Below are 7,974 nucleotides of genomic sequence, written 5' to 3'. Positions count from 1 at the left end.
TTTCATGGAAAACAAGGACATTTCTAAGTGACCCCAAACTTTTGAACGGTAGTGTATATATATATACTGCTCAAAAAAATAAAGGGAACACTTAAACAACACATCCTAGATCTGAATGAAAGAAATAATCTTATTAAATACTTTTTTCTTTACATAGTTGAATGTGCTGACAACAAAATCACACAAAAAGAATCAATGGAAATCCAATTTATCAACCCATGGAGGTCTGGATTTGGAGTCACACTCAAAATTAAAGTGGAAAACCACACTACAGGCTGATCCAACTTTGATGTAATGTCCTTAAAACAAGTCAAAATGAGGCTCAGTAGTGTGTGTGGCCTCCACGTGCCTGTATGACCTCCCTACAACGCCTGGGCATGCTCCTGATGAGGTGGTCTCCTGGAGGGATCTCCTCCCAGACCTGGACTAAAGCATCCGCCAACTCCTGGACAGTCTGTGGTGCAACGTGGCGTTGGTGGATGGAGCGAGACATGATGTCCCAGATGTGCTCAATTGGATTAAGGTCTGGGGAACGGGCGGGCCAGTCCATAGCATCAATGCCTTCCTCTTGCAGGAACTGCTGACACACTCCAGCCACGTGAGGTCTAGCATTGTCTTGCATTAGGAGGAACCCAGGGCCAACTGCACCAGCATATGGTCTCACAAGGGGTCTGAGGATCTCATCTCGCTACCTAATGGCAGTCAGGCTACCTCTGGCGAGCACATGGAGGGCTGTGCGGCCCCCCAAAGAAATGCCCCCCCACACCATGACTGACCCACCGCCAAACTGGTCATGCTGGAGGATGTTGCAGGCAGCAGAACATTCTCCACGGCATCTCCAGAGTCTGTCACGTCTGTCACGTGCTCAGTGTGAACCTGCTTTCATCTGTGAAGAGCACAGGGCGCCAGTGGCGAATTTGCCAATCTTGGTGTTCTCTGGCAAATGCCAAACGTCCTGCACGGTGTTGGGCTGTAAGCACAACCCCCACATGTGGATGTCGGGCCCTCATACCACCCTCATGGAGTCTGTTTCTGACCGTTTGAGCCTGCTGGAGGTCATTTTGCAGGGCTCTGGCAGTGCTTCTCCTGCTCCTCCTTGCACAAAGGCGGAGGTAGCGGTCCTGCTGCTGGGTTGTTGCCCTCCTACGGCCTCCGCCACGTCTCCTGATGTACTGGCCTGTCTCCTGGTAGCGCCTCAAATGCTCTGGACACTACGCTGACAGACACAGCAAACCTTCTTGCCACAGCTCGCATTGATGTGCCATCCTGGATGAGCTGCACTACCTGAGCCACTTGTGTGGGTTGTAGACTACGTCTCATGCTACCACTAGAGTGAAAGCACCGCCAGCATTCAAAAGTGACCAAAACATCAGCCAGGAAGCATAGGAACTGAGAAGTGGTCTGTGGTCACCACCTGCAGAACCACTCCTTTATTGGGGGTGTCTTGCTAATTGCCTATAATTTCCACCTGTTGTCTATTCCATTTGCACAACAGCATGTGAAATTTATTGTCAATCAGTGTTGCTTCCTAAGTGGACAGTTTGATTTCACAGAAGTGTGATTGACTTGGAGTTACATTGTGTTGTTTAAGTGTTCCCTTTATTTTTTTGAGCAGTGTATATATATATATATATATAATAAAATCCTCATCAATCTACACACAATATCCCATAATGTTTTTTGCAAATGTATTTAAAATGTATAAAAATAATACAGAAATACCTTATTTACATGTGTTTTCAGACTCTCTGCTATGAGACTATAAATTGAGCTCACTGATGATCCTTGAGATGTGTCAACAACTTTATTGGAGTCCACCTGTGGTAAATGCAATTGATTGGACATGATTTGGAAAGGCACACACCTGTCTATATAAGGTCCCACAGTTGACAGTGCATGCAAGAGACGGTAGCAGCAACATTATGTACAACATAAGTAAAAAATAAAAGTTACAAACAACTCCAAAAAACAAACAAAAACATAATCAATTAGAAGCACTTGAAACGTCAGCCATCTTCTCTGGCGCTGTCTTACAATTGATACATGGATTGTGTATGTGTGCCATTCGGAGGGTGAATGGGCAAGACAAAATATTTAAGTGCCTTTGAACGGGTTAAGGTAGTAGGTGCCAGGCACACCGGTTTGTGTCAAGAACCGCAACTCTTCTGGGGTTTTCACACTCAACAGTTTTCCATGTATATCATGAATGCGCCACCACCCAAAGGACATCCAGACAACTTGACACAACTGTGAGAAGTATTGGAGTCAACATGGGCCAGCATCCCTGTGGACCGCTTTCGAAACCTTGCAGAGTCAAATTGAGACTGTTCTGAGGGCAAAAATATATATTATTTCAATATCAGGACACTTTAAAGTCCATTATCCCTCTGAAGAGTATGAATTAGGCTGGTTTACCCACCTCTGTACACAGACAGACAGACAGACAGACAGACAGACAGACAGACAGACAGACAGACAGACAGACAGACAGACAGACAGACAGACAGACAGACAGACAGACAGACAGACAGACAGACAGACAGACAGACAGACAGACAGACAGACAGACAGACAGACAGACAGACAGACAGACAGACAGACAGACAGACAGACAGAGGAGGATGATGTTCAGTACCGGACTTTACCCACCTCTGTACACAGACAGACAGACAGGCAGACAGACAGAGACAGGGGAGGATGATGCTCAGTACTGGACTTTACCCACCTCTGTACACAGACAGACAGACAGACAGGCAGACAGACAGAGACAGGGGAGGATGATGTTCAGTACTGGAGTTAACCCATCTATGTACACAAGCCACTGTCTGACACAGCACAAGGCAATGGCATGTAGCGCTGTCGTTTACAATACCTTCTAAATAAATGTATTTATTTTACTGTATCTGAGTGCGACTTGAACCGTTGCGAAAAGTACCTCATTGAAATGATTGTAAAGTCTGATCTCTTCTCACAGTTGGCAGATAATTTCTTAGCTTGTTGACAACATCTTGAGTGCTCTGAAAGTTAACCAAAACGTTCAAAATGCAAAATATTTTGTCCAAGGAATTGGGCTGTGGGGTATCGAGTTCTGTGGTCTCAGCTGTGTAGCACATTGATGTTTTATCAATTGAGAACAGATCACTCAGAGCATGGCATTCTGGGCCATTTTCATGTTTCTGGCTTGGACCTGGTTTGTAAATGCAAGAAAACAATGCTCCTCTCTTTCTTCAATTCTCTCTTTATTATTCCTGTTTAATTCTAGCATGCAAGAGCAAGAGGATTATTACCATTGACAAAATGGCATTTGCTTTCTTGTGTTTTACATGCCTGCTACTGGTGAAACAGTCACCGGTAAGTTCCAAACCATTTTGTCCTCTGTTTCTTTTGAGGGGGGTGGGGTTGGGGTTTAGAGGAAGGGGCCAGTTTCACATTGAAACTTTCAAAGGATGTGCTAAGAAAAGCTGTGATGGGTCTCTCTGAGTTTTCCCTAGGTGGAGTCTGAACCCCAACCTCACTTATTGAAAAAACAAACGCTAGGAAGAAAATATCCTCAAGGAAAAGCCGTGGCCTAGCCAACCACCGGACACCGAGACGCACTGCACAAAGCGCATGTGGGCTGTCTTCGAACTCTCCCCACCAATGTCTCCATGTAGAAACCCACTTCCCTATGGGATCTGTCTGTCTGCCTCCAAAAGACACACACCAATTCATGCATAGCAACACTCATATATTGAACCTTTATTTAACTAGGCAAGTCGGTTAAGAACAAGATCTTATTTACAATGACGGCCTACCTCAGCCAAACCCGGATGACGCTAGGTCAATTGTGCACCGCCCTATGGGACTCCCAATCATGGCTAGATGTGATACAACCTGGATTGTACCAGGGACTATAGTGATACCTCTTGCACTGAGATGCAGTGGCGTAGACCGCTGTGCCACTCGGGAGCTGTACAGCCTCTCATACATTGTAACGCCCTGGCCATAGAGAGGGGTTTTTGTTCTTTATTTTGGTTAGGCCAGGGTGTTACATTGGGTGGGCGTTCTATGTTCATTTTTCTATGTTTTTGTATTTCTTTGTTTTGGGCCGTGTGGCTCCCAATAAGGCACAACTGTAGTTCGTTGTTGCTGATTGGGAGTCACACATAAGGAGCCTGTTTTTCCTTTGGGTTTTGTGGGGGGATTGTTTCTGTTTAGTGTTTTGCACCTGACAGGACTGTTTGGCTGTCGGTTTCCTTCTTTTGTGTTGTAGCGTGTTCGTTCGTTAATTAAAATTCAAAGATGAACACTAACTCCGCTGCACCTTGGTCTACTTCCACAGACAGCCGTTACATACATACAGACCCTCATACATATAGTACAGACACTAAGAGTTAACCAACAATGCAGTTTTAAGAAAATTACCTAAAGAAATGTTACAAATAAAAGTAACAAATAATTAAAGAGCAGCAGTAAAATAACAATAGCAAGGCTATATGCAGGGGGTACCGGTACAGAGTCAATGTGTGAGGGCACTGGTTAGTAGAGGTAATTGAGGTAATATGTACATGTAGGTAGAGTTGTTAAAGTGACTATGCATAGATAATAACAGAGAGTAGCAGCAGCGCAAAAGGGGGGGTGAGAATGCAAATAGTCTGTGGTAGCCATTTGATTAGATGTTCAGGAGCCTCTTGGACCTAGACTTGGAGCTCCAGTACCGCTTGCCGTGCGGTAGCAGAGAAAACAGTCTATGAATAGGGTGGCTGGAGTCTTTGACAAATCTTAGGGCCTTCCTCTGACACCACCTGGTATAGACGTCCTGGATGGCAGGAAGCTTGGCCCCGGTGATGTACTGGGCCGTACGCACTACCCTCTGTAGTGCCTTGCGGTCGGAGGCCGAGCAATTGCCATACCATCAATCAATCAATCAAATGTATTTATGAAGCCCTTTTTACATCAGCCAATGTCACAAAGTGCTATACAGAAACCCAGCCTAAAACCCCAAACAGCAAGCAATGCAGATGTAGAAGCACGGTGGCTAGGAAAAACTCCCTAGAAATGCAGGAACCATGGAAGAAACCTAGAGAGGAACCAGGCTCTGAGGGGTGGCCAGTCCTCTTCTGGCTGTGCTGGGTGGAGATTATAACAGTACATGGCCAAGATGTTCAAACGTTCATAGATGACCAGCAGGGTCAAATAATAATAATCACAGTGGTTGTAGAGGGTGCAACAGGTCAGCACCTCAGGAGTAAATGTCAGTTGGCTTTTCATAGCCGATCATTCAGAGTTAGAGACAGCAGGTGCGGTAGAGAGAGAGAGTCAAAAACAGCAGGTCCGGGAAAGGTAGCACAACGGGGAACAGGTCAGGTTTCCATAGCTGCAGGTAGAACAGTTGAAACTGGAGCAGCAGCACGACCAGGTGGACTGGGGACAGCAAGGAGTCATCAGGCCAGGTAGTCCTGAGGCATGGTCCTAGGGCTCAGGTTCTCCAAGAGAAGAGAGAAAGAGAGAAAGAGAGAGAGAGAAAGCGATAGAGTGAGAGAGAGAGAATAAAACAGGAGAAATAATCCAGATATAACAGACTGACACTAGCCCCCCGACGCAAACTATTGCAGCATAATTACTGGAGGCGGAGACAGGAGGCGTCGGGAGACACTGTGGCCCCGTCCGACAATACCCCAGGACAGTGCCAACCAGGCAGGATATAACCCCACCCGCTTTGCCAAAGCACAGCCCCCACACCACTAGAGGGATATCTTCAACCACCAACTTACTACCCTGAGACAAGGGCGAGTGTAGCCCACAAAGATCTCCCCCACGGCACGAAACCGAGGGGGGCGCCAACCCGGACAGGAAGATCACGTCACAGACTGAACCCACTCAAGTGATGCACCCCTCCTAGGGACGGCATGGAAGAGCACCAGTAAGCCAGTGACGCAGCCCCCGTTATAGGGTTAGAGGCAAAGAATCTCAGTGGAGAAAGGGGAACATGCCAGGCAGAGACAGCAAGGGTGGTTCGTCGCTCAAGTGCCTTTCCGTTCACCTTCACAGTAAAACCTTGAAATCTGCCCTAGCCTTAACAAGAAGCCAGTGTAGAGAGGCTAGCACTGGAGTAATATGATCACATTTTTTGGTTCTAGTCAAGATTCTAGCAGCCGTGTTTTGCACTAACTGAAGTTTATTTAGTGCTTTATCCAGGTAGGCGGAAAGCAGAGCATTGCAAAAGTCTAATCTGGAAGTGACAATAGCATGGATTCATTTTTCTGCATCATTATTAGACAGAAAGTTTCGGATTTTTGCAATGTTACGTTGATGGAAAAAGCTGTCTTTGTAACAGTCTTGACATGTTCGTCAAAAGAGAGATCAGATTCCAGAGTAACGCCGAGGTCCTTTACAGTTGTATTTGAGACGACTGTACAACCATCAAAATTCATTGTCAGATTCAACAGAAGATCTCTTTGTTTCTTGGGACCTAGAACTAGCATCTCTGTTTTGTCCGAGTTTAAAAGTAAACAATTTGCCGCCATCCACTTTTTTCTGTCTGAAACACAGTCTTCCAGGGAGGGCAATTTTGGGGCTTCCCCATGTTTCATTGAAATGTACAGCTGTGTATCGTCTGCAAAGCAGTGAAAGTTAACATTATGTTTCTGAATGACATCACCAAGAGGTAAAATATTTAGTGAAAACAATAGAGGTCCTAAAACTCAACCTTGAGGAACACTGCAATTTACAGTTGATTTGTCACACGACAAACCATCCACAGAGACAAACTGGTATCTTTCCAACTGATAAGATCTAAACCAGGCCAGAACTTGTCCGTGTAGACCAATTTGGGTTTCCTAACTCTCCAAAAGAATGTGGTGATCGATGGTATCAAAAGCAGCACTAAGGTCTAGGAGCACGAGGACAGATGCAGAGCCTTGGTCTGACGCCATTAAAATATAATTTACCACCTTCACAAGTGCTGTCTCAGGGCTATGATGGGGTCTAAAACCAGACTGAAGCATTTCGTATACATTGTTAGTCTTCAGGGAGGCAGTGAGTTGCTGCGCAACAGCTTTTTCAAATTTGTTTGAGGGGAATGGGAGATTTGATATAGGTCGATAGATTTTCATATTTTCTGGGACAAGGGTTGGCTTTTTCAAGAGGCAGAAAACAGTTTTCAACCAGCAATTGAGTTGTGAGACTCTGCTGTAGAGCTCATCACTCCCCCTAACTGTGAGGGGGCCAGATACAATTACTCGATGCCGACACATCTGTCTAGCTGACTTACACGCTGAGGCTATGTTGCGCTTGGTGACCTCTGACTGTTTCATCCTAATATCGTTGGTGCCGACATGGATAACAATATGCCTATACTCTCTACACTCGCCAGTTTTAGCCTTAGCCAGCACCATCTTCAGATTAGCCTTAACATTGGTAGACCTGCCCCCTTGTAAACAGCGTATGATCGCTGGATGATTCTTTTTAAGTCTAATACTGCGAATAATGGAGTCGCCAATGACTAGGGTTTTCAATTTGTCAGAGCTAATGGTGGGAGGGTTCGGCGTCTCAGACCCCGTAACGGGTGGAGGAGAGACTAGAGAAGGCTCGGCCTCTGACTCAGACTCGTTGCTGAATTGGGAGAACTGGTTGAAAGTTTCTGTCAGCTGAATGAGCGACACCGGTTGAGCATTCCTACATTATTTCCTTCCAAAATCCATGATTCTGCGGGGACTGTGCAAAGGAGTTAATTATACCATCTATACTAATTTGTGGCACAGACGCTGTTTCATCCTTTCCTACACTTAAATTACCCTTGCCTAATGATTGCGTCTGATGCTGGGCTTGCAGCACGGCTATCCTCACCATAAGGTGATCGTTCTCCTGTATATTTTGAGTACAGCGACTGCAATTAGAAGACTTAATGTTAATATTACAACTTAGCTTCGGCTGGTAGAGGTCCTGTATAACCATGTCCAGATAAAGCGTATGGGGTGAAAAGGTTGAATGAAA

This window comes from Salmo salar, chromosome 23 (genome assembly GCF_965601325.2).
Source record: "Salmo salar chromosome 23, fSalSal1, whole genome shotgun sequence".
In the NCBI taxonomy this organism is placed as follows: Eukaryota; Metazoa; Chordata; class Actinopteri; order Salmoniformes; family Salmonidae; genus Salmo; species Salmo salar.
Note: the sequence above shows the minus strand (reverse complement) of the source record.